Source organism: Ammospiza caudacuta, chromosome 1 (genome assembly GCF_027887145.1).
Source record: "Ammospiza caudacuta isolate bAmmCau1 chromosome 1, bAmmCau1.pri, whole genome shotgun sequence".
NCBI lineage: Eukaryota > Metazoa > Chordata > Aves > Passeriformes > Passerellidae > Ammospiza > Ammospiza caudacuta.
In genome coordinates, this window is record NC_080593.1 from 29,347,195 (window position 1) to 29,374,653 (window position 27,459).

Genomic DNA, 27,459 nt, shown 5'->3' on the forward strand with positions numbered 1-27,459 from the left:
CCTCATCCAGTCCTCCCCGTAAGGAAAGATGAGTTTTCGGAGAGCATTCAGGGCAAAATAAATTACATCAGTCCCACAAAACTGATCAACAACACCAATTTCAGCTTCGAACTTCGGCCATGGAGACACGTCCAGGTTCTCAACCGAACCCAACACAACTCCCTGGAAGGCAGGAGAGCTTCCTCGGAGGTCCAACCTCACTGCCGTGTGTGAAAGCACAACACTCATCTTAATGCATGCCTTAAGGGACTGATTTCTGTTTGCCATAACAGGAACACTTAGAACAGCCTAGAAACGGGCTCCTGGACTCGCTCAGCCATGCTCTGCTTTCCACCTGCCCTTCCACAATGTCCACCCCACACACCAGTCCAACAGCTGCCAGTTACTCCGTGAAGGGGCACAGGGTGAAGCTATAGCAAGTCTCCTTCCACAGAAACTCCAGCTTTCCATAACAGAACAGATTAATGATTTTTGCCTGAAACATAGGAATAAATAACACAGAATATTTTATACCCTACTTGCTATGGAGGCTGCAGCAATTATGCCTATCAAGAACTCTTCTGTACAGAATGTGCTTGGTATTTCCTTTAGTGGGGAAAATAACCATTTTCACCATGGTTAGTTAGATCCTGTGATTTTCAGTGTGGGTGACATAATGGGTTTTCCAGAGGAGAAGTTTACATGTCAGGTAACACAAATGTCTGCCTGAAAATTTCCTCTGTTCTTCCAAAAACCCCAAAACATGTTAACAGTGATGAATTTCTTCCCTGGAAATTTAGGCATTATGTACAGGTATACAAGACATATGTAAGTGTTCCTGCAATTGATTTTACACTTTGTAGAGAACAATGTCTCTACTGTCAGAAATACTCCAAATTTTCATGGTTTAAAGTTAAGTATGAAGAGCCTGATGGGCAAGAAATTCTACCAAAATATCTGCTAATCACCATTCTGGTTTCTTTACTTTCAAATACAGAAGTAACATAATTACTTATAATTGCTGCCGGATTAATGGCATGAATGAAAAAAATGAAGCCACAAAAAACACAACAGTTTTTTCCTACATATATTGCATATTTTACATAAAAACATCCCTTGTTTTGCACTGAATTTAGTATAGAGTCTTTTTAGTGGTACACTTTTTTCCTTCAATTTAGTAAGAGATGTTTACTGATGTAAATTAATACAATTCTGAAATATAAACTACAAACATTGACACACTGAAATCAGTGATAGTTTCTGTACCAAGCTGAAAACCTCTTCCTTTAAAGAAGTGACCAGCACAACTCAAAAGCACATTTGTTCTATTGACTACTTTATTCCCAGGTGTACTAGTCTGGGACATGTAAAGGCATCCATTTAAATTTTAATACAAAAGATATGGACTGTATTCCTCAGAGAAGCAATTACTCAAATTCTCTTTCTTGAATTATTTATATGGAATATATCAGTAAACACTAAGAAGACATGCAGCACAAACCCTATTGTGGCATGCTAAGCAGAATGCTTGAATCTTTGTGAAAATATTTCACCAATACTACAGTTTGTGAGAGGGAAAAATTATTAGCAACAAAAATGGAGCACTGATAAAAACCAATCAGAATGACAGATGGCAACATCCCTGAGTACAGTTAGGACTCATTTAAGAGCAGTTTAATACTTGAAGCAAAGTTGTTAAGAAAAATAATGTTAAAAAAAGGGAGATACCAAAAGGAGAGTTTGGAATAAAACCCAAGAGAAACAAGTGATGCTCAGTACAACTGCTCATCTGAGAAGCAACCAGCCTCTCCTGAGCAGCAATCAGCCAATTCCTCCCAGTTTATACCCTCAGCATGACATTCCAGGATCTGGAATATCCCTCTGGCCAGCTGCCCTGGCCATGCTCCCTCCCTGCTCCTTGTGCAGCTCCTCACTGGCAGAGCATGGGAAACTGAAGAGTCCTTGACTTGGTTAAGCACTACTTAGCAACAACTAAACACTCTGTTATCAGCATCATTCTCATAGTAAATCCAAAACACAGCTCTGCACCAGCTACTAAGTTTAAAACTAACCCTATCCTAGCCAAAACCAGGACACTCTCCATGTACCTTAACTTCATCATATGAATTCATTTAAAGCAATTTCTGATTGATCTTAAATTTTGCAACTGTTAGGCTTGCTATTTCCAGGCTGTTACATTAATTACCTACTGAGTCAGAAGAACAATATTCAAATTTCTCAGCATTTCTTCAATTAAAGAAATATTGAAATAAATGAAACCTGAGGAGAATCTGGAACAAGGAAATACCACAACATACTTTTGCTGATTCATCAAAAGTATATAAAGTCTTTTTTCTTTCTTTAAATAATACAGCTGAATAAACTAAAAAAATAATAAAAAAACCACACCACTGGAATTTATTTTATGCTTATGAAAGAAGTACTACATAATTCAAAAATCTCCTTCAAGTGAGAGTCATAGAACTGTTCCCAATGTTAAAAACGTCTCAGTAAAAATTTTACAACAACAGATTTAAAAAGTAAAAATTGGAAAAGAAAAGTTGAGGAGTCACTCATCCTTCGTAATATTTTATGACTAAACAAGAACATTTTTCCATAGGCTACTAAAATTTGAAACCATTTTTTATGACTAAATGATCACGTTGAATAATATTATGATTTTGTAAGTGACTAATTAAAAACATAATAAAACTAGGAGGGGTAAAAGAAAAAAAGAGAGAAAAAAAATTGACCCGGACAGAAGTACAAAATAAACTGTTCAGACAAAAAGATTTCTAGACAGCTGGTAGCATTTTGAAATTGGTGAATTAAAAAAAAACATACTATTTCAATATTAAAAGTTTTAAAAGAAGGCTGAATCACTAAAGCTTAGACTGATACTCTTTAATAAATAGAGAAAAGCAATCTGGAACAGAAAGCCCTGGATTTTATAGGTATATCTATGTAATCTATAATAAATTCTGTGGAATACAGCACATTAGGCTGTCCACTAGATAAATCTCTCTGATGAGAGGATGAATCAGTCTCTCAAACAATTCTTTCCACATCACCCACCACTACTTCCATAAATCCTCTGAAACTCCTCCAAAATCCTGGATTAGACATCCTGAGGCAGCCTCTGCCTTCCAAAGTATGCATCTGCCATCTTCCCCAGGAAAGCCAGCTCCAGAAGTGCCTCCCTCGGTATGAGCTCTACACAGACCTCCCCACAACCAGCACCACAAGTATCTGAGTGCATATAAACAGAGGTTAAGGTCTTTGACTAATATCTGCCACGCGTTCTTCCTCTTTTCTCTAATACTCTCTCATGGGGCGACCTCTAAATTCTGCCTAACAATTAACTTTTTAAATTTTGTTGTCAGTAAACTAAAGGGGTTTTTTTTGTTTAAATATTGGATTTAATTAATCTCTCCATATTTAGGTGCTCTAGGGGTGATTGCATTACAGGAGAGCAAAGCTGAAAAGGGTAATTTTTAACTGGGAAAGAATTCCAATGATCCATAGTTTCCTGGGGCAGAAATTCCTATTTCATGCTTGGAAATAAGTCTTTGAAGAGATGTTCTTTAGTCTTGTGACAAAAATGTTCCACAGCACCAGAGGAAAAGATTTGTTAACCGCTGTCCTCATTTAAATGCTTTGTGTAATTTTAAAATAAACTGGGAACAGGGCAATGGAATTCCTCACCAAAAACTTGTGAAAATACGAACCTGATTTAATCAATAGGAAATCTGTACAGAGAACAAAGATAAGTTAGCAGGCAGGTTAAAGAATTTCATAGGAGAAGTTCATGCTAGGTTATTTTATATTATGTGGCATGTTTATTTTTTCCCCTGGGGAGAGGGCTGCATGGAGAAGTTGATTAACTTATTGCAGTCCTGGGATATGAATAGCTGGCACTGTCACTCTCCACTGGGATAGCGTGGGGCCTTCTAGACAACTACAAATGGTTCTGTATGCATTCATTAGCTTTACTATAAAAAAGTTCAGTGATAGTGAGATACCAAATGGGTTACCAAAGGACAGCTATCAAAAGTTGCCTACAAGGACACATATCTGCATCTAAAGTAAACAATGTGGTTTCAGCAGTATCTCAAAGTACAATTCCCTATTCACCCAGAAAACTCCTGACTCGTTCAAATTCAGCTCTAAGAGGACAATAACATCCAAGTTTGTGAAGGATCAGTGAGCATTGCCATTTGCATGTTCCTAGAATTTGCTCTGACGACATGTCCATACTGACACTAGACGTGGCGATGCACAAGAGCGTGAGTGAGGCATGAGTGAGAGCAGTTTTACTGAAACAAAGCAAGAAGGGAAAATCCAAGTTGGCTCAGCACCACAAGCATCAGAGCAGGCTCTGCACCTCTGCCTGACCTCTTGTGCACGCATCCAAGGGATGCACAAGTCCAGGCTGTCACAGGTCCTCAGTTCTCAATACCAGAAACCATCACTTAAAGGCAGCTTGGCCTCACATCCTTCTACAGCATAAAGACACCTTGAGTCTCTTTTTATATCCTCAATGTCTTCCCTGCAGTTCATATACTGCCATTGAGTAAACTGAGACAGAGACTAGCATTTGCAGAACTACACACTAAGATCTGGTCAGAGAGGGGAGTGCATTTTCTGACTGAGGGTCCTTCATTTGTTTGGCTGTCTGTCCATCCCACCCAGACAGACATACACACGTAGAGACTTTAACACATTGCTCCAACTTTCAGACAGGAAAACCCTACATCTTCATGGTTAACTGTTCTGATTTTTTTCAGAGGTGTATGAGAAAGCAACAGTGAAATTTATCTCCTCCATCTACTGACTTCAGTGTATTACTTATCTCAGAATCCTTTAAAATTAAAAGTGACAATATTCCCACAGAATTTTTAACAAATAAAAACTGGTATCTGATTTCACTATTAATTGACAAAGGTACATAATTAAAGTTTTATACAAAACTGTATAAAACAGTTTTATATACAAAACTGTTTTACACAAAACACAAAATTGTGTTCTTTTTCCATGATGTTCCATTTTCAATATGAAAGCTTACTTTTGTTAATTTGAGTTTCTCAGTGCTTTTCCCATCTTAAAGGGAAGAAGAAAAAAAGTTGATCCTGTCTCCTTTTTCCTTTGGGAATCCTTTGTCAGAACTAGCTTACATTAGGCTTGCATTTGAAATATATTTTTTCTCTTGAGAGTCTCTGCATTTCTGTTCTCTTTTTCTAGCATGTTTTTCTCTGGAATTCTACCTAATTATTTTCTCTCTTTAAGTGTGGCAATTAATTCTCCATAGATTCAGCTTGTGTTTTTACACAGCAGTCCTTGACACTGAAATCACTGGAACTGCATGTATGATTCTCTACAGATAGAAGAAGAGTTGGAATGGCAGAAAGAAGTATTTTCTAATACATGAAGCTTTCAGAAAAAAACCTTTGCTCAGGTCTCAGAACAGATGCAGGAAACTCCAAGCTAAGTGAAGGTTAAGATCAATTTTAACTTATGGCACATTATTATATGGTTCAGAGAAAAGGGTAGCTGGTATCCTGTTGAGGTCTGGAACATACACACACAGCCCTTCAGAATTTGGGTGGAGTTTTGCTTGCTCTGTCTATAGACTGCTAAATACATGCTGGGAGGACACTGGTGGGACTTTGCCCCTCCTGACATCTTGAGGGCAACAGCATAGCCTGTCTTCACCAGCCTGGGAAGACAAATGCCCAGTTTTGCTACATTCCACTTCCTTTTTCCTACAGGACTGATAAACTTGCGAACAATCTGCTTAGATGCAGTAATAAACCACACCTAAATAGACCTGAAAAGAGACACAGGATAAACACGTGGGAAGAATCTTTTTACTCCAGTGAGCCACTCCACTTAACAGTGCAGCTGTTGGATTAAAAAATCTGAACCTGCTCAGTAAGACTTTAGCTTGAAATGTGAAACAATTTCCCCTGACTTTGCTGAATGTTGATGCTTGTGTTTCCTCATCATCCGCAATTCCCCTGGGGACCCACACAATTTTGCCCAAGGGAGTTTTAATCCTATCCACAAATTGTAGTCAAGAGTCAAACAATTACTAAATATTCTTCATGCTGGAACACTTTTACAGTGCAGGTCTGCCTTTTTTTGCTATTACTGTATTTGCCACAAACTAAAAATCATCTATATGTTTACTTCTGAATCATAAACATCATCATGTAAACCATTAATCATATTTGCGCAATTCATTTTTAACAGAGTTTTAAAAAGCAAAACATAAATAATGTTTTATACATTTCCTTTTCTTTCAAAGTAAATAAATAAATACATCTACTGAGGAATGAAACATTTAGTCTATTTCGAATATATTTTTAAGCTTTACATCAAAACAGCTTATATATTAGAATATTATAACTAATGAAAAGCCAGAAATCAAAAAGGGTAATAAAGTGAGGAAAGTAGAATAAATACACAAACAGAAAAAGAAACTCAATGATTCATTGTTGTTTCTGTGCTTAAATTGTTGAAAAATTCCTTTTCAATGACAAGGAAAAAAGCATAATAAAATGGATGGCAACTGGATAACACTACATTTGTGCTTCTATATGAGGAATAATTACATGATTAAATCTCTTGGATTCCACTCCCACACAGAACAGAAGTATCAGGTAAGAGCACTACCATTCCTGGTAATACTAACTAGAGATGTACTGCCTCCATGAATTTATATTCTTAACTTGAATAGAAGCAGCACTAATTGTAAACAATTGCAAACCTGTATCTATTGCACTATTTCTATCTATTTCTGCCATCAACCTGCAATCACTTCTGCTGGTTTTGTTGATTTCTCAGCCAAAACACTGGGATGAATGCACCACAACTGGTGCGTTGCAAGTCAGGTGTTCAAGTCCTTCTTAGTTGTTTCCCTTGCTTCCAAATTTATGATCCTAAAACTTAACTTTTAGAACATACCTGTGTAACTACCTTAAGCCAACTGAAGGTCTACGCACTAAAACAAAGGTGTCTCAAACAGAAATGTTTAAAATTTGTTTTGCACTGAACACTAAAAGAGTTTAGCAAATGATCCTGTAGAACTTCAATATGATCCTGAATATAGCAAAATTACACACAATATTTATGCACAGCTTTGTATTACTAAAGAGAAATTACCAAGAAAAAACTTGTAAATTATGAATGGGAACAAGCTTTTTAAGTCCCATTTCATCTCAAATTGGTTTTCAACCTCTTCACCTTACATTTGCTTTGTATAGCTCAGTATGTACTTCACAACTATTGTAACAGTTCTTCCATCTACTCCTACAAAGTTATCACTAAAGGTCTAAATTCTTTATGAAAAGGTTGCATATGAAATATTTATATTACAGAGCTTGAATTCCATTGAAATCTTGCAAGACAGGAATATAAAACAATTTTTTTAAAAAGCAGATTTTTTAGGGATTAAGAAATATTCTCTTTTCTACCTTTCTGATTCGATCCATGGAAGTTTTCAAACAAAGAAATTTTCCAAAGTTCCTTGTGCTGTCTACTCTTACCAACAGGCATGTAAAACTCACTGCCATCAGCTGGAGAATGTGTGAACTTTAAAAACACGTTCATAGAAATCAGAGTCACAGAATGGTTTGGGTTGGAAGGGGCCCTAAAGATCATCCAGTTCCAACACCCCTGGCAAGCGCAGGGACACCTTTCACTAGACCAGGTTTCACAGAGCCCCATCCAACCTGCCCTTGAACACCCCCACAGATGGAGTATCCACAACTTGTCTGGGCAGCCTCCAGAGCCACACCAGTTCCAGTGCCTCACCAGCCTCACAGTGAAGAATATCTGTTTATTAAGTGATTTGTTATTTATGAGTCATTCCATTCCACATGCCCTGTATTGAAATATAAACAATTGAATCCTTCTACATATGAAATAAGCCTAAGAGAGTTTGCTCTACTTATACCCTCTTTGTATCACAAGAATATCACAGCTATGTTATCTGATCTGTAAGTCGCTCAGTTTACTAACATCATCCCATTTTGGTAAACTCAAGTCACTAAAAAAAAAAAAAGAAAGAGAAAAATATTCTATTTAAATTTGCTATTTAAAAATCAATTCATAAGAAGTTCTTTTTCCAAAGGCTGTATTTTGAATTATAAAGTTATATTTCCTCACGAAACAGAAGTTTTATCTTCTGAGAACCTTCACCAAAGATCATCTAAAGCCTCATAAATTCTCCATTCTCAAAAATAGAGGATACACTTGCTTATATGTTCCAATGCATATTTACAGAACTGATTTTGCTGTACCCAAGTAACTTTTATAATTAAGAGGTCTTGCTTATACTTGCAGTAAATTAAGACATTAAGACTGTTTTCTCATTTGAGGCATGCCATGTAACATGGGGTGTTTTACCAAAAAAAAAATTACTACCAGCTGCAAGAAGAAAAAGCAAACAAATAAAAATCACCACCAAGAAAGGCGATCCACTCTCAGGTGATCCATACAAATCTGTGATTCAGAATTTGAGGTACTATTGTTTACACTTAGCTGCTTAGACTGTAGACAGAAATCCCAGAGTTAAAATGAACTGGGCAAGTGGAATTATGCAGCCAGGGGAACCTATTCCTTTTTTGACCCAAACTACAGCGTCTGCACTCTGACATCCAGGGCCCAAACACACTTCGTTTTTCTGCTCATTCTTTACAACCTGGATAGACCAATGGAACAGATGAAAAATGTCAAGGAATAACAACAACATAATTAGAAGTTTTGTGCTTGCATTATCAAAGCAGAAACTGAGATAAGATTTACTCACTGGAGGGCAGAAATGACATCCAGGGGGACTTTGAAAGGCTTATGTGGTGAGTCCATGCAAACCTCATAAAGTTCAACCAGACCAAGTACAAGGTCCCAAAGCCAGGTCAGGGCAGTTCCAAGCACAAATACAGGCTGGGCAGAGAATGGATTGAGAGCAGCCATGGGGAGAAAGACCTGGGATATCCAAGGACAAGCAGCACAACATGACCCAACAATGTGCACCTGCAGCCCAGAAAGCCAACTGTATCCTGGGCTGCATCCAAAGCAGCGTGGCCAGCATGGCAAGGGAGGGGATTCTGCCCCTGCTGTGCCACATCCTGATCTGAACCCCCAAAAATGCACATGGACCTGCTGGAGTGAGTCCAGAAAATGGACACTAAGATTATCAGAGGGCTGGAGCCCCTCCCCTATGAAGACAGGGAAAGTTGGGGTTGTTGGGTGAAGAAGGCTGCAGGGAAACCATGCAGCAGCACTTCAGTAACTAAAGGGGTCCTACAAGAAAGATGAGTTTTTACAAGTGCAGGTAGCAATAGGGGAACCTTAAACTGACAGAGGGGGGTTTAGGTTAGATATTGGAAAGAAATTTCTCCCAGCGTGAGTGGTGAAGCACTGGAACATGTTGCCCAGAGAGGTGATGGACGCCTCATTCCTAGAAAAATTCAGCGTCAGGTCGGATTGGGTTTGAGCAACTTGGTCTGGTGGAAGGTGTCCTTAACAATGGCTGGGGAGCTGGGGGTTGGGGGTTTGAAACTACATGGCCTATAAGATCCATTCCAACTCAAACCATTGTAGGATTCTGTGACTATAGCACAAACAGAACAATGGTACAGACCAACTTTTTTTTAAGAGCAAGGAATAGAAAATAAAAAAAAGGAGAGAAATACTCCAATTTACAGAAATGAAGTTAACAACTGAAATTTCTAAAATTTTGCTTTTTAACACATTACTAGATCTCAGCTGGCATTACTTATTGAATTTCAAAGTCACTAGGAACACTGAATGAAGCATTTGTTCTTAAATAATTTGCTTGCTATCACAAAGGAAGCATGTATGGAAAAGTCAGGAACTGAACTGAGATTTGTAACTGAATATATTTAAACACATACATCATGCCAGTTTATGCAAGTCAATAGAACAGTCGTACTTCTTACCAGATTTATTTTTGTCTATCATACCAAGTTGGAACTGGTAAATTTAAGTCTAAATGCATAAAAAACGTATTTAATAACTTAAATAGAGCTGTAGATTATAAAAATGATCATGGATATTTAATTAACCAAGCCTCAGAATTTTAATTAAAATTCCCTGTCTCTCACATACAGTTAGCTTTAGTTAATACACCATTAATTAACATATGAAGTAGTTCAATGGAGGTAGATACTTATGATGAAACCTTGTCATTTACAGATTAAACTACATATACACAACAATAGCACCACTCCAAGAAATCTGGGGCTCTTTTTAGATTACTTGAGGTTTATACTGTGGTTTGCTTCACGGTCCTGGCTTTGCAGTCACCCATGCTGGGCCCCTGGCTAGAAAACGTCACAGCTCCCATCCAGGTCCAGCAGCTCCATCCCTTAGAGCAAAGTGGGGCTGGGGGAGGTGCCCAGGGCTGAGCCTGCACCCCAAGGACCAGAAACTCTCCCAATGTATCCACTCGTTCATCCCAGTAAAAGCACCCTAAAGAAAAGGAAGATGGAGATTCTGAACAATGTGCCAAAACCAAATACAGAAATACAGATCACTCTGTTTTGAATCTCAACTGCTGTGCTCTGTTCCCTGCGAGGGAAGAATAGGTTTGTACCTGAAGAAGAGTAAACAGAAATTATGAAAGCTGTTGATGCTTGGAATACAGAACTGCAAAACCCAAATCCTCTGCTTTTGGAAGCAAAGGAGTACTCAGTGTATTCTTCCTTTTTCAGATTTTGGCCTTCTTAGGTACACAAAACAAAAGATTATTCAAGAGATTACTACAGATGTCTAATGTTTCCTAGCAGTTTCCAGTTCTCAAGGTTCCCAGGCACAAACTGCATCACTAGGTTTAGCTTACATTTCTTAAATTGGCACAACTAAAATAAGAAAGTTATTTCTTCTGGCATGTTAGAAGAATTAAAAACATTGATTTAGTATACCTAAAAATTCACTGTAAAATAGACTGTTGTAAATACATATACATCATACGTTTATGCTTCCTATTTTCTCTTTTATTCAAGGTAACTTTATTGAACATAACTGTTATCCTGACATTGTTAGTGTTTAGAAACCTACCTATGATGCAGGTGAAATTATGAAAATAAATATTTCTATATAGACACATCAGAATATTCTGATGAAAATAAGTATAATTTTGTGTACTTTTGCATATTTCATCCCTACTTTAATTATTCACAAAATTAATCTAGCCTTTTTAATAACAAGTATCAAAAATACAAGCAGCAGATCTCCTTCGTAGCAGTTGCTTAATTAATTACTAAATCCAAGCACAGATAGTAGTTGAGGTAAATCCACTGATTATTTTTGAATCAGAAAGATTATTCTATAGTATTGCTATTTTGTTGTTATGCAGTATTTCTTTGCTTTATGGCCTAAAAATCTATACATATGGAATAAAATGTTCCAGTAAACTGTATTAACAAAAAAAATATATTCTTTCTTTGCCAAAAATTCTAGGGGAGAAAGATCAAACACATCTTCTCGACAGCCACAATTTCAGATAATACTATATTTACTGATGTTTAAAATTTTGGTTGTACTAAATATTCCTGAATGCTCAGAGCAGTTACTGTACTAGCATTTTCAAAATACTCCAAAAGCCCCAAAACATTTTACTGAAAATAGCAGGCTTGCTTGCTTGGCAGAGTTATGCATACTTTTCAGATCTATCAAATGTTGCAAAAACACATCTTCTCTTTTATGGGACATCACGATTGCTCCATTTGTGGTAAATTTGCCCTGAGACAAAGAATTTTCCAAAGAAAATTGCATTACAATGGTCCACATCATGCCATCTGTTTTAAAAACTCTCCAGTGGCTTCTGTGGAGGATAGTCTTAAAAAATAAATGGAACAAACATGTCCCAAAATACTTTTTCTACCTAGCTTAAATACTTTTCATGAAAAATATTCTGAAAAATTTAGAAAGCTGCAACATTACCACTAAGTTATGCCCTTAATATTCATCGATTCCCAAATGGCTGAGAAGGGTTCATGGACTCACTGTAACATAAGGGAAAGAGCTCCGTGGCTGCAGAGCGGGAATGATCCCCACGGTGCAGGGCAGCACGGGAGCCCCAGCTTCCCCAGGAGATGAGTCCTGCTGCCTCCCTTCCCTTCCCTTCCCTTCCCTTCCCTTCCCTTCCCTTCCCTTCCCTTCCCTTCCCTTCCCTTCCCTTCCCTTCCCTTCCCTTCCCTTCCCTTCCCTTCCCCCCCATCAGTAACACCCTGAGATGCTGTGGCAGCAGCATCACAGCAGCATTCATGTCACAAAAAGAAAGCAGCCAAGGAGCCACAGTCCTGGAGACGCACAAAGGCCACGAGCAAAGAGTTTGGGATCTGACAGTCTAACACCACCCCACATTTCACCAGTGCCATCTTAGTTCTTACACAAGAGAGACAGCAAACAGTGCAGATGACACAGCCACACAAAGGCCCATGGACTGGGGGAAGAGTGGGAAAATTATTTTAGCCTGTGTCAATACTGTGAAAAAATTTCACCATGTCAAATACCTTAAATGCACTTCACCTGCTCTACAGAACATCAAGAAAGGAAAACATATTGTCAACTCTTGTTATTGTCTACTCTCCTTTAAGACTATTTCTCTGACACAAAGTGCAACTATAAATTTTAATGCTGCAAGAAGACTATGACTTTGCTTCTTTGGTTACTTTTGAAAATGAGATCTCTGTAGAACACCAAAGTATGCATAAAGTTCAGATTTCTGATTATATAAACAAATGCTTCATATAAAGAATCATACTATCCTTATTTACACTGCACCAGATCTGTTACTTTGTAACAGATACACAGAGGAACATGCCCAGAAATTCCCTGATGAAGTCATCTAAAACCCCTTTCAAAAGAACAATAACCTTCTGCATCAGTACAGCTTCATGTTATCTCACATCTGATTTACAAAAAGAACAAAAGTTCCTGTGAACTTCATGAAATGGCTGTTATCTAATAATTCCAATCTTTTCATAGCACAGCCAATGTTCTTAGACTATCAGTAGTTGTTAGGCAAATTTTATAGATATAAATAGTAATTCTAAAATACCCCACATGTATATTGAATCTACCTCCCATCCTCCTAGCTTTGTAACACCACAGGGATGATCTGGGTTTGGGACTGGCCTGGTTTAGTTTTTTTTGAATATGAATGATGTAAGGCAGCATTTCTTTTTCATATTTAGAATGGCTTTAGTCATGCAGATGATGTGCCTGTCAAAATATGTCCAAACGGGGATACTAGCAATTAAAAAAAAAGACATGCAATACATAATAAAAAATTTCAAACAACTTCTTATGAAATCCCAGTAATTGCAACATCAACATGAAGACACATCTTTCCTTCCCTTGCCAAAGAACCTTTTATCCACTTGACACCTTCCAGACATGACAGCCTCTAATTTATCCTTGATACCACTTTGCTTCTTTCCTCTGAGCATCACTTCACATCTCTCCAACTGGATGCTGCTCCCTCACCACAATAGTTTGTTTGCTCCTCTTGGGCTCTGGAATTCCCTAGGGATTGAGTTTATGCCCTCAAGGATTCCTTGCTCTATCCATTCCAAAGCCACAGCACATGGCCCCACACACAGCAGTCCTGGCTCCTTTCACCCTTCAGGAGGAGTGTGACCTTCTTGAATATTCCTCCTTCTGTTCTTGCATTCTTGTGATTCAAGAGGAACCACCAGTAGATGCAGTGCTCCTTCTCTGATGAGCAAGGCGTGATCACCACATTTCCACTCAGGTCAACAGGCTTTTGAAAAACCCAATAGCATTTCCAGAGTATCTCCCAAACACACAACCATTTATCACTGGGTTTTAACCCATCAAGAAAGTGGCTCTAAACATCTCTCTCACACATACACACACAAAAGTAGGGGGAAAAATGACAGAATATATTTGATTGTGTCTGATTCTTTGTACAAACTTTTACTTCTGCTTTGCTCTGGCAGCCAATCTGTTTTCTTCTCTCACAACCACCCTTAGCAGTAGCACTTTGGGTGTCTAAAGAAGCAACCCTCAGAGTGCAATGCATACAAATAATACAGTCCATTCCTTCATTTGAAAAGAAAAGACTCATTCAACTCTAAGCATCTTTGCCTAGGAGCTGCTCACTTTTACACACTTTTAGCCACAGCACTCAGTAAATAGGAAAGGAGAATGACTCTTCACATATCACTAACTGCTGTAATCATCCCAAGTAGAGAAATAAATATTTTGCTATGGAAATAAAGTGGATCCACACTGAAGGAAAATGTAAATCAATGTGGCAGTGTCTTATGAGACAATCTAGGCAGTGACTGTCCATCGGTAAAAGGATACCAGCAAACTCACTATCCCCTATATCAAGTCTGTACAAACCAAAGTATATGTAGAAATTTTAAAATTACACAGTTAGGTCAAACACATAAAAGCATTCTCAAGTTTTACTGGAATTCCATTTCAGAAGAGTGGGGTGAGGGGGGAAGCTCTCACCTACTCTGCAAGGCAATCATTATTCAGGAAAAAAATATTGTACTGTTTTCAATTTTTCTCCTTCGTTTCCTGAACATGCCAGCTTCCCCCAGTCTTGTGACAAACACACACTCACAGCCAAATAAACTAACCTCATCAAAACCAAAAAACCATGAAAGAAACAAAAAACAACACACGCAGATTATAAAACAAACAAACCAAAAAAAAAAAAAAAAACCCTCACAAAACAAAAACCACCAAAAAACCCCACAGAACAGCTGACATGAAGATAGAAATTCAGTTTCTCTCTGCTGTAGTTGCCTCCATCACAGTCATAACTAGCAGTACCTTATCACCATTTGAAGGGACCCCAAGCAGGTCCCACTTTCACAGTTCCTAATCCCCCAAGTGCATTATCAACATCCAGTGGAAAAGAAACACAGGAACAGTTCAAGGACATGGAAATGGAGGAGACAGCAGCAGAGATGTAGAAACCAGGGCTGCAGGGGCCGTCAGAGGCGGTAAGATGCACTACAAGACAGACATAGTAACAACTTTCTTCAGCTGCTCTTCTGGTGGTCTGTTTGAGGAAATGTCACAAGTATTTCTTACAAAATATTATAAAAAAGAAGGGACAATAAGGGAAGGTGAATAAGCTCAACTCTGAGCTGAGCTCATCTGATGCAAATTTCACTGACTCTTTGATTCTATGGTGTAGGAAAAGGCTTACACATAGAGACTGGGATTTTAAAGACCTAGTTCTATGTATGACTGAATATGTACATTAATGCAGCATGAGAACTATATAATTGTTACTAAAGAATTCTCTAGATTATACTGGTATGTTTTCATATTTCTAAGACTGTTACCACCATAGCATCTATACAACAGAAAAAAGCCTATCATATGATGCACAGCTAATTAGCAATGTAGAGCAGTCTACCGAAACAACAGTGGTCTAGGACAGAGGGCTGTATCTGAGACAGATAACTGAAATTTTAGTTCTCTAAGAATTAATGTATATATTTTACAAATTTCTAGAAAACAGAATTGTAAGCAGTTTCAATATAGCAAGGTCAAAACAAACAGAAGAATAATTAAAAAGTTCTAGCTCCAGAGGCAGGTAATCTAACTCCCTCAAAGTACGAGCATGTTAGAAGCTATCTGCATTTGCCTTCAATGCATCTGCTGCAAGGGAAATGACATAAATACAGCTTAGAGAAAACACACAGAGAATAAACTCACAACACCAAAGGTCACACCTCAATAGTAATAATTATGGTGCACTGATTTTAAACTATACATTCTTTTTTCATCAAAATTTTAAAAGTTTTTAATCAAAACTTGCACATATCTCAGTATATTTAGAATAAGTAAACTTTAAAAGGAGTAGGAACAGGCATCTGACAGCACCAGTCTTCCTCATTTACCATTGGCTTGCTTTATCATATTTATCCTCTTAAGTTCAGATCCACAGACTAATACAGTCATCTGACAGCATTCAGTATTCATTAATTTTACTAGTCCAGAAACTTTTCAATAGGTTTTACTAAGACATATCTTCCTGAGCTCAAATTGCCTTGATTTCTTTGTAATGCAATTTTTTTTACTGTACACCTAACAAGGGGCACAGGTCTATCTCATTACTTCAGACTATGAACTACCAGACAATATTTCTTTTAGATTTAGATAACATGTCATAGAACTGCAACTTTTACTAAAAGGATTAAAAAATTATGTCATTCCAAGCTATATACTTTATAAGCATTATTATTTACAAGCATTATAAATAATGATGAGTAGTTCATACAGAATAATTTGTGTGAAATATATTGTTTTCAATTAAGTGTGATCATCAAATTCACAGAAGTACAATCCTTGGAAACAGCCTCCCAGTGTGAACAGTCACACTTAAAAATTAAGATGTGATGTTGTTTACACCTTCTTTGGTATTTAAAATATGAGACCTTAAAAAATTATGACAGTAACAGCTTTGCTTAAGTATCTTCACAGATGAGCACACAAAGCAGACAGACTCAGTATTAGATTTTATTCTAAACTAAAATTATCTGAGGATTTGGTCCTCTCTTCTTGTAACATTATTTTTTTAATGACCTAGTCTTGTATTATAAATCTTAGGTTATGTTTTAGACTTCACAGAGACATTCTATGGCTTCTGATAAGGGTGTGCAAAACTGAGGCTCAGTGAACCCCAATCTGCATGAGGCATCTAATGACATCTTTCCTCAGCTGTAAATGACCAGGCACAATGCTCCATGTGACCAATGCCACCTCCACGTTCCCACTGCTATATAAAAAGAGGATGACCATGGTGATGTTGATTTTCGTAAAAATAATCACAGAAATATTGCAATATAATGCCAAATATTTAGTAGTAATGCATACACACATAGCCCCAGTTACAGAGCTGATTTCTGTAGGGCACATGAGAGAAATAAAAACATTTATCTTGTACTGGGCTTCATTCAGCTCTATTGTGACCCCAGCCAGGGTTAATCATTTGGGTCAGAACTGTTTTCTAGCCACCACTTCAAAGTGCAATTCCTGTAAGTAACTAAACTGTCAGCTTATGGATTCTGACAGCTACAAATTTAATAACATTCATAACTGCAATGAATATTTGCTGCCATATTCAGCATGTAGTCAATAGAAATTTATATAGAAAGCATGCCCACTTATATAAATACACCCATGTTCTAAATTAACAAAGTCCAAGTATTTACCGACTAGGCAGCAGAATATTTTGTATTATATTAAGATCAGAAGATTGGAAAACACAGAAAAGCAAAAAAAAAGTAAACTTCCAAAAATATTTTTAAAATATTTTTGGTTTTAATAATTCTTTAAATGAGTAAATTTATGCAAGATGTGTGACACATTATATTGTTGCATAGGGTATATTTTAAAAAAATTTAAGTTCACCATGTATTATTCACAAAGAAAAACAGCCCTTTTCCAATGGATTTATTCTAGTTTTTATTATAGCCGTACCAATAAAATATTTAACACAGGCACAAAAATGTTTTTAAGGGTAGGTACAGGAAAAGATTTAGAGAGTTGACACAGAATTTAGGTATCATATAGGTACTAAATCCTCTAATAGTCTGATTGTCCTTTCTCTTGCTTGCTAATGCTATCCTCCACTTCCCACTGGAATAGATTTATATACCTCAGCATTGACAAATCTAAAGTAATATACATTAAAAAAATCGTAGCAATACACTTAAAGTGATGATCAGTGAGCTCATCACTGATGAATTACCACTCAGAAACATAATAGAAATTTGAATTATAATCAGAAAAGATCAGCTCAGTGCCTGACAGCATTCAGAAATAAAAAGATTAAGAAAAAAATTCAGAATAAAACAATGTGTTTCATTGTATAGATCCCTGGTATACTTGCATTCTCAATAACATGCAGAGCTTTTTTGGATTTTCCAACTGATTACAGCAGAACTGGAAAAAGAAAGAGGACAAAAAAAGAGGGAACATAAAAAATAAGAGCACACTAGAATTCTTCCATCTTCAAAATGAAACAGGCCTATCTCAGATAGCTGTAAAATAATAAATGTGTAGAGAGTGTTGGAACCTGAAGGAACACTCTGGACATCCTCAGCCTATTCTTCTATTCTTTTCTTGATAATCACTGGGGACATCATGCTAGTCCAGACAGACTTTCATCCAGTAAAGCTATCCTTGTGCTTTTAAGAAGGATGAAGAACGATCCCTTTCACCTGCCCCACTAATAGTACCTTGATAAGGATATATATAAACCACAGTGAACTTTCAGTACTGAAAGTGTGCTGAAAAAAAAAACCACAAAAACCCAAGCAAATTATCCACCCCCTCCCCCAAACAAACAAACAAACTAACTAACAAAACCAGAAAAACTGATGAAGAGAAATTCTTTTTCTCTGGAAAAAATAACCAAATGTTACAATGTTTACCACAATATGTAGTGTGGGTGTTCATTTGCCACATATACAAGATATACTTCCCACAAAAACAGAGAGAAGCAGCATTACAAACAAAGTATTTTACCGGCAAAATATAGTTTTCAAAAAATATCTAAATAATAACCAATGAAAACATCCCTTTTAGTTGTAATTGTGCTTGCCATCATTTATAGAATCCAACTTCAACTATACTGAGGAATGTAACTGCATTATAAACTCTTCAGAAGAATCCATCTACAATACACAAGATTCTTCTCCATGATAAACTTAATGATTATATGTAAGGTCTTCATCATGCTATTTACAACCATTTTAAGGTGTTTAATAAGTATTATGAGGCTTTTAAAGTATTAAGTTAGAATGCTTATGCAGTCATGAACTACCCTTACCTCCTCTTCTGCCATTCTCTTAGGCTATCTTGCTATCTTAAAAAAATATTCAGTGGAGTACGTGTTAAATCTGAAAATCAATGACAACATTGTTGAAGACAAGGTAAGACTCAGATTTGTCTTCTTTTCTTCAGTACCCACAGGTTGAAAATCATTACCACAGTTGTCCTGCCTTCAGCTGCTTGATTTTTTAACAGTTTAAAATCTCTCCAAACTTAGTGCCTTGCACAAGGAACTTTCCTTTAAACAGCCACACTATTTCTTGCAAGTCCCTAAAGCATTTAAATGGCTGTAGAACACTCTGGTTTAAGGTGTTTGAGACATTCAGGTTATATAAAGAAAGTAAACACACAGGTTAAATGCATCTCTGTGCACTGTCCACATGTCCCTCAAACATAGAGCTGGATGAAAATAAATTTTGATATTAACATGCAAAATTATCTAAACATGTGATTCATGTTCATTTGTCATTATGAAGCATAGTTATGAACATACATGTTGGTATGAAAAGCACAAGGCTCAGAAACAAGATCTCATACTGGAATATGGGCATCAAGCTTGGGCATGAAGAGGAACAGCATTTCATTCCTTCATGGGTTAATAATTTGCTCTCCACTTAAAAGAGATGGCACCTGCTCTGTCAAACACATATTTGCATTTCCAAAGAACGAGAGCAGCAAACAAGACCAGGGGAGGAGTAATGAAACTTTTCCTGAATAAATTTAAAAACTCTATATGGGGAAGGGATGAAGCATTTGAATCTGAATGAAAACTGCAGAACGTGACAAGAAATATGTACAAGAATTGGAAAACCTTTCCTGCTTGTGATGCTCTCCAGCGAAAACCGGACAAGAATGTAAATAATGCAAGACAAACTGGAGCTTGACCGAATAGCAAATCCAAAGAGTTGTAACTTGTCAGGATACACAGATTTTGATCTGATTTTAGTACAAATAAACAAAGCTGGAATGTCTAAGTTCTACGACTGCTGCCATTAAGTCCATGTTCCACAGTAGTTTATTTTGGATTTAGAAAATAATGCTTTTATTTAATTTTACTTTAAGATGGCAGATGAATTATGGATGAATTACAGAAGCTCTCAAGGTTTCTAGATGATGAAAGCATTCCTCCACCCCCATAGGAGTCATTATCCTTTTAGTCAGGGTCCTGGACTAATCATGCAGAACTCACTGTCTCCATACATCATGCCATTAGGGTACTGAAAGGGTCATCTCTTCCTTTGGATGGGCAGCACTTTGAGTCACACATGTAAGATCCAAAATGAAAAAGCTTCATGGAGTGACCACAGTTATCAGGCATGTGCCCTGAACTGAGATAAGGTCAGAGGGAATAAGGCCTAAACCCTGAAGGAGTGCTCTTAAAAGTATACAATCTTTTCTATAGCTCACATATTCTTATTAGTTTCCTTTGCAGTTACCTGCCTGTTAAACTCCACTGAAATATGACTGTTAGCCATAAAACTAAGATTCTACAAATTCTTCTGTCATTGACAGATGACCTACCCTAACTTTATCAGCTCATCAGACCGAAATAAGAACACACAAAAATTCTTAGAAGAGACTTGAACAAGCTCTTGTTCACTAAACAGGCAACTAGATATAAGTACTGGAGCATCATCAAGACTCTTTCTCAACACCAAACGAGATATGTAAAAATCACCACCCTGGTGTACTGTGCAATACAGGGTAGAAAAATATATTGAATACTCATACAAGCTGGTTTTGTAGTTTCTGGGTGAATATTTATAGGAAAAAGTCTGAGACAAAACATAAAGCTTTTCTACGAGGAACTATTTTGAATTTACAAAGGCAAAACATTTCACAACTGAATATGATATTTTACAATGTGAGGAAAAGAAAATAACCACTTGGCATTTTAAATTTAAAGAGGAAGTAAAAGAACACTCTTACCAGAGTACTATACTGTTTTTAATAACATCTGATATTCAAAGCTGGGAGTTTTCCCAGGGTTCCTCCAGTCATTCTACTTCTAAGAAATAAGTTGTGTCAACAGCACTAATCCTAACAAAGGGCAGTGCAAATTTTTATAATTTTTATATCTCTGTTATAAGAGATCATCTATTGCTTAAAAGGTTTGAATTCTTTGACATATAAATTGTCAGACTGTTTAAACACAAACATCTTCATTGGTGCTTTTAATGTAAAACCAGACAAAATGACCCACTGCACTTCCTGAGCAGAAGAAGCTGCAGTACTACACAATTTTAAATTTACAACAGCATATGAAGACAAACCTTTTCACAGATCTAGTAGTTTTTCAATGTGTATGACATGTAGAACAAAGTAAACCTAAATGCATAAGGCTTCAGATTTTCAAAGTAAATCCAGAATTTCTAGAAAGGTTTGCAATTTTATTTTTCATTAAAAAGCAGTGCTGGAATATTTTGTATCAACAACGAATTAGGACAGACTTTTTGGTAAAAACATGCCATTGTTATGTTTTCAGGACATGAAGAAAAATAGAAATGCTCCAGACTACTTGTTTATTTAGACATGTTTAAAAATAGGTCCTTTGATATTTAACTTCTGCTACATGGCCCGTTCTAATGAACTACTGTTTTAAGGCTATTTTACTTTGTATTTATATTCAGTAATGCATGGAGAAGACTTGACACTTTCTTAGGAGTTCAATTCTACCTTACCTTCCTAGCTGAGAAAATATCCAAGGGTATCATTTATCTCACACAAAGACGGATGTCTCAAAATTGTATTTTAAACTGTGAACAAGTCACACCAGCCAGGCACCCTTTATAATGAATTGAGAGACCTGGATACATTCAGAATGTGCTTCAACCGACCTATAAAGGATGCTCACCTTAAAATTAAAATTTCCCCCAGCAGGTGCTTTTGACTTTCCATTAGTAATAATAGGAGAGACAGAAGGTAGCCAGATGGTATTCAGATATTGAACAGAAGATAGAATAGACACACTAATATATATTTTTAACCTTTTAAAAACTTTATTTCTGAATCATGACCAAGCTATCAAAATCTAAAGAAATAGGCAGAGATATTGAGTAAAATATTCTAGGGGTGTACAAAAGCAGCATTGTGGTTATAGAAAGGAGACTAAATCGATTTCACATATCTAAACCTAAACCTTTTCAAGGAGTTTTAAATTTTAAATTTTAGAAAAAGGTTTTCATTGATGACTAAATAGAAAAAAGTAATTGAAAAAAATAAAAAAGGTAAGAATTATATTTCCTTTTGCTTGCTTAATTCATTCCTGCTTGTAATCACAAATCTCTCAGTTTTCATCTACTTCAGGATCAATTTTTGGCTATAAATGTTATCTCTTTTTTTTTTTCTTTATTCTCATTTGTTTTTTCTTTCTTCCTTTCTTAAAACCTATTTCTGGCATAATATTGTCTCCCATTCACTTGATTAATTCATAAATTCATGCAGGAAACAGGAGAAAATCCACAATTAAAGAGGCAAAACCAGCAACAGACCCAGTGGTTCATATTCTTAAGTCTAGGCCATAGCCTCTAGATTTAGAAGAAAACACTATTTTTCCTTTCAGAAGACAAGACAGCAAAATTTGCCAATTTCACACCACCTAAGATTTTCTCCTTGGCTGATACTGCTGCCTTACTATTTGCCATTCTCTAATTCACTTAAATTTAGCTTCTCAGCTCTCTAAGACCACAAACATACAAATATGTCACTGCATAGAAAAGCCACATACACTTCAAGAGCACCCAGGATTGATTTCAGGTAATTTCCAAACTCAAACCAGTGTATAAATCAGAAGGGTCCACCTGGGGAAAATTTAGTCCAAAGAGAATGAATTTGACTCATTGCTTTTACTTAACACAATATGCTCTAAAGGACAAAGGAGAAAAGAAATTTCTATTAACTCTGTGAGTTTTCCCCATTGCCCAACTAAACCAACAACACATGGGAATGCTTCATAATAACCACAAGGCAACCCAAATGGCAAGCAAAGCAGCATATCACAGCAGAAAACTCACAGATTTGGATGCAGAAACAAACTTGTGAAAATTTTCACTATATCTCTTGAAATTGTTACTATTGCAAGAACTAGAGTGAGCCTCTTAGTTCAACTACTGAGCACTAGGCATCTCATTAAATGTCTAATCAAAAAAACCCCTTAACATTTTCAAACCAAGTAATCAAAATGTGGCTGAAAATCAACCTAAAGATAATTAAGTCACTCATGGCATTTGTGTGCCACTAAATATTTCTGATACCATAAGAAAAGTCATTCCTAAAATCCTTAACAAAGAAGAAAGAAGTATCTAGAGTTCATTTTAGTCATGATTTACTACAGTAAATAACAAACATCTAAAAATAAAAAGCCAATTGGTCCCCAGAATTGGAAGTCTAATTATGAACACTGAACTGACAAACATGTCTACAACTCTGCTTCTCTTTATTTACTTTTTAAAAAATTGTTTAGGGAAAACAATAGTGCCAGAGTTGTACACTTACATTCCAAACATGTATTAAGGGGTAGGACAAGAAATAATTTAACAGCCTCCAAATACTTACATTTGTTAAGCTTTTAAACTTGTGGCAAACTAACTATATCCCTTCAGGGCTAAACTACTGCAAACATTATTCAGAGAAGTCTTATTTTCTTCAGAAACAATTAAAAAAGAAAATGTGTTCTACATTGCATAAAGCTGTTTTACAGGGTGTTTGGGGACAGCTACTCGTCTCAATTCCAACTAAATAAATATTTATTTCTCAACTTCCTGAATTAGCCTAAATACTTTACCTGCATAAGATCATTTTTATCCATAGCAAGAGCATTATTAGTGCACTGAAAATTAGGTCAGGTTGACAAAATCAAGATATCAGTTTCAAAGCCCAAATCTTTAATTTTTTTTCACTCTTTTAGGCAAGGTATTAAAAACAACTACAAACATCAAACTCTTCTCAGTGGGACCCAGCATGTCACTTCTTCATCTTTCCAGTACTGTCAATTTGCTGGTTTAGCTATAAAAGAAGTCTCTGAAGAGAAAATTATTAATGAAGTACTGTTATGAAAAACTGAAATTATAGACAAGTAGTTGTCTTAAGTTTTCTATTACTGTTACTAATTATTTTGTAAGTGCTACAGGAAACAAAAAAATGACTGAAGAAACAGCGGAAGGTCAAGAGGGTCTTTACATGGAATTCTTGTCATAAAATGTTTGCTTCTAACCTTTTATACCAACTTCTATTGATTAAACTAGCTGTGACATGCTATAATTCTTCAGAGTAACACCTGGAACCTAATCTACACAAGTGTCAAAGAAATTGGGAATTACATCCAGAGCAAGGTGTAGTCCATATTCTTGATATCTTTTCCACTTTAGAAAGTAATGCAAAGCTCGGTGGGAATTCCTGGAGCAGGCTGCAAACTTTACTTGAAAGGAACAAGCTGTAGGGAGCTTTCAGGAGGCCAGCATCCTTTTCCTTCCACAGCACTTCACGGTATTGATGTCTCTCAGATTTGACTGGGAGAACTTTATCATAACTTAAAAATAAACATAAACATCTTTCACAAGTAGCTTCTCCTTTCCACAGGAAGAATTCTGTCTGAAATCCACTCGATCCAGCACACCAAACCACAGAAAAAGACCAATTGTTTCTGTAACCCACTCCCTTCTAATTGTCACCACTCCTCCATAATTCCACATACAGATGAAAATGTTTCATCATCCACTTCTCATCGAGGCCTTAAAGAGACTTGTTAAAATTGTATGTAGAAGGCTAATGATCTAATAAAGGTCATAGCAATTCAAAGAGAATGAAAGATCATGTATTATCCATACTCAAGGAGCATCTGGACGATGCTCTTAGTCACAGTTTAGTTTTAGTTAGTCCTATGAGGAGCAGGGAGTTGGAATCAATGATCTTTATAGATCACTTGAGATATTCCATGATTCTATGCTATATGCTGTTAGTTTTTATTACACTAAATACAATGCATGACTTTAAGCTATATCTTTCATTCTATATGTGCCACTCTCAAGAACTCAGTGCTGCTGACACGCACACACAAAAGAAGCCCAGTCCAACTATCCAGCCAGGCAACTGAAGTTTTCCAGCATTAACCTATCACTACCTTTACTCCCAAATGTGCTATTTACACTCTGCTTTATCAAAATGCTGCTCTAATAGGTTTCCTACAACTCTCTTATTATTCCTGTTCAGTGACATTCCACAGGCAAAAGGTACCTAGACGCATCCTATAGTGACACCTAAATGACAGTTCCAGAGCAGAAAGAGCGCAGAACCTCCTTATAAGTAAAAGCCTAATACCTAGTGCTCTTTAAAACAAATAACTTTATTATTTTCATACTGTATGAAGTCTTAAAAGATATCTGTTCATTCATGCATTGCTACTGAATATTGTTCAAGACACCTACAGGTGTTCAGAGAAGATGATTTCAGCTGGTACATAACTATTCATATACACTTCTTCCTTAAAAAGCGTAAGAAAGGAGGGTTTTCCTAAACCTGCCTAAGAACAGCAACGTCTGATGTTTGCAGGCCCCTAAATCAGATTAACAATTGTACCCAAATATTTGGAATTCACAGTGTAAAAAATATTGCTCCACAAACATTTCAGACTGTTGGATAATTGTTCCAGGTCTTCCCTGCCATGCTAAACAACAAAGTCCTTCTACCTCGACAAATGAACAAGAGACAAGGGAAGCCCCTGGAGGAAAGTGCTGCTTTGTGATGCCCCACGTTTCTTGATGCTTGTATTCCTTCTGTACTAGACAGACATTTCAGGCTCTGAGTAATACTGGATTAACACTTTGGGGAGATGCAAGGGACTTATTTCCTGTCATATTATCCATAAAGCATAGCACAAGTCCAGTCATTTGGGAATGCATGTTAGGTTCTTGCTATGGATTTTTTTCCCAGATACATAATGACTTTCTAAATACGTGCATCATACTGTTCAAGTGCAAAGAAAAACTATTACCCTGCTACATTAGGTCATTTAACCTAAATGGAAGTAGGAAATGTCAAGTAGCTTTTATAAAAACTTAAAAGACTAGATCTCTTGCTACAATTACTGGTTTTCCCCATCCTGTTGCATTGCCTTTTTTTATTTTATGATAGGGTTTTATAAGTTTTCAATTTTTTTTTTCTAACCTTATATCAACCAGACAAAACTGCTCTTGAAAATTAATAAAGTTCTACCCAAATTTGTAGAAAAACAGTCAAGCAATGAAGAACTGAAGACCCTACAATCTGCTTGTTTACCAGAAAAACAATACCTACGATACAGTAATCTGATGAGAAAACCTTTAATCCATCTCCAAAACAGGACGCTCACAATGAAAAATGTAATTACATTCACCTCTGATAAATAAAACTGTTCTTAAAAAAGAATCAGAACAACACTGGGTCACAAAACAAACAAACAAAACCCACCAAAACAAAACAAACCCAAAACACAACAATGAGCTCGTAACATCAACGCGTAAAGTTTAAGAAGAGCAGCCTTTAAAGCCTAAGTTTATATCTGCATCTTTTGTTTCCTGCCCTCGCTGTGTTCGCATCTCCCCTGGATGCCTCAGCACTTCACCGCTGTGAACCCGGCTATCAGGGGCAGCATCAGGACACTGACTGAGGTAGAGCAAAGTGATATATAGGTCGACGAGGCAAACTGGCAGTAACTAGAAACCAACGCGACGCGTCGTGACAAATCCAACACACCGCGGTAAGCTACAACTTTCAGCTGAGCCCCTCCGCTACGCCCAGACACGCAGCCGCGCATCGCGGCCCCCCCAGTTCCGCGGCTCCCGGCGCTCCGGCCGCCCAGCGACTCGCGAACTTACTGCAGTGCGATGCGGGCGGAGGGAGCGCTCGGCCCCGGGATGCGAGAGAGCCCGGCGCCCTGGGCAGCCGCGGGACCGGCCATCCAGCCGGGCCACCGCCAGCCGCGGCGGCGACACCGCCGCCCTCAGCCCCCCGCCCCGCCCCGCCGCCGGCTGCCGCAGCCCAGCGCGCCCGGCCCGGCCCCGCGGGGTCACCGCCGCCCTCGGCCCCGCTTCTCGCCGCCCTCCGCGGCACAGCGCGGAGCCGGCAGCCGCCCTCCCTCCTCTCGGGAACGGGCAGGCGCCTCCGGGCGGCGCGGTTTTAAGCGGCGGTGCGCCAGCACATCTCCCACCCCCTTCCCGGCCGGGCGGCAGGGGGAGGGGAGAAGCGACACACACACACTCACACACATACATACACACACACGCAGAGACACCCCCTCCGCAGCCCCTCCCGCCCCCGCGCAGCTGCCGTACCTGTTGTCCAGCGCCCGCATCCCCCGGGCGCCGCCCGCCGACTGCGCGCCCGCTCCGCGCCGGAGCAGCGGTGCGGCAAGACCCGCGCAGCGCTCCGCAAAGCTCCGCTCCCCTTTCTCCGCCCGCTGCCCCGCGCCGAGAGGCGCTAAGCCCGTGCAACACTTACCCAAAGTTTACAGGCTCTCCCCGCCGGTGGCGACCGCCCAGGGCTGCCGGTCGCCCTTCCCGCTGCGAGCTGGCGGGGCTGTGGCAGCGGGCGCGGGCACTGAGGGCCGAGCGCGGCCCGCCCGCTCCCACCTGCCCGGCCGGA

The 27,459-nt window shown here is 38.0% G+C and overlaps 1 protein-coding gene across 4 annotated transcripts in view; it reads right to left on the minus strand.

The window, feature by feature from the left end:
- DGKB (diacylglycerol kinase beta) overlaps positions 1-26,785 on the minus strand; it is a 329,155-nt gene extending 302,370 nt beyond the window's left edge. For all 4 annotated transcript variants that reach the window (XM_058820489.1, XM_058820474.1, XM_058820483.1 and 1 more), the window contains exon 1: positions 26,694-26,785. The gene's annotated coding sequence lies outside the window, so the exon portion shown is untranslated. The remainder of the gene's footprint in view (positions 1-26,693) is intronic.
- Positions 26,786-27,459: the final 674 nt, after the last annotated feature.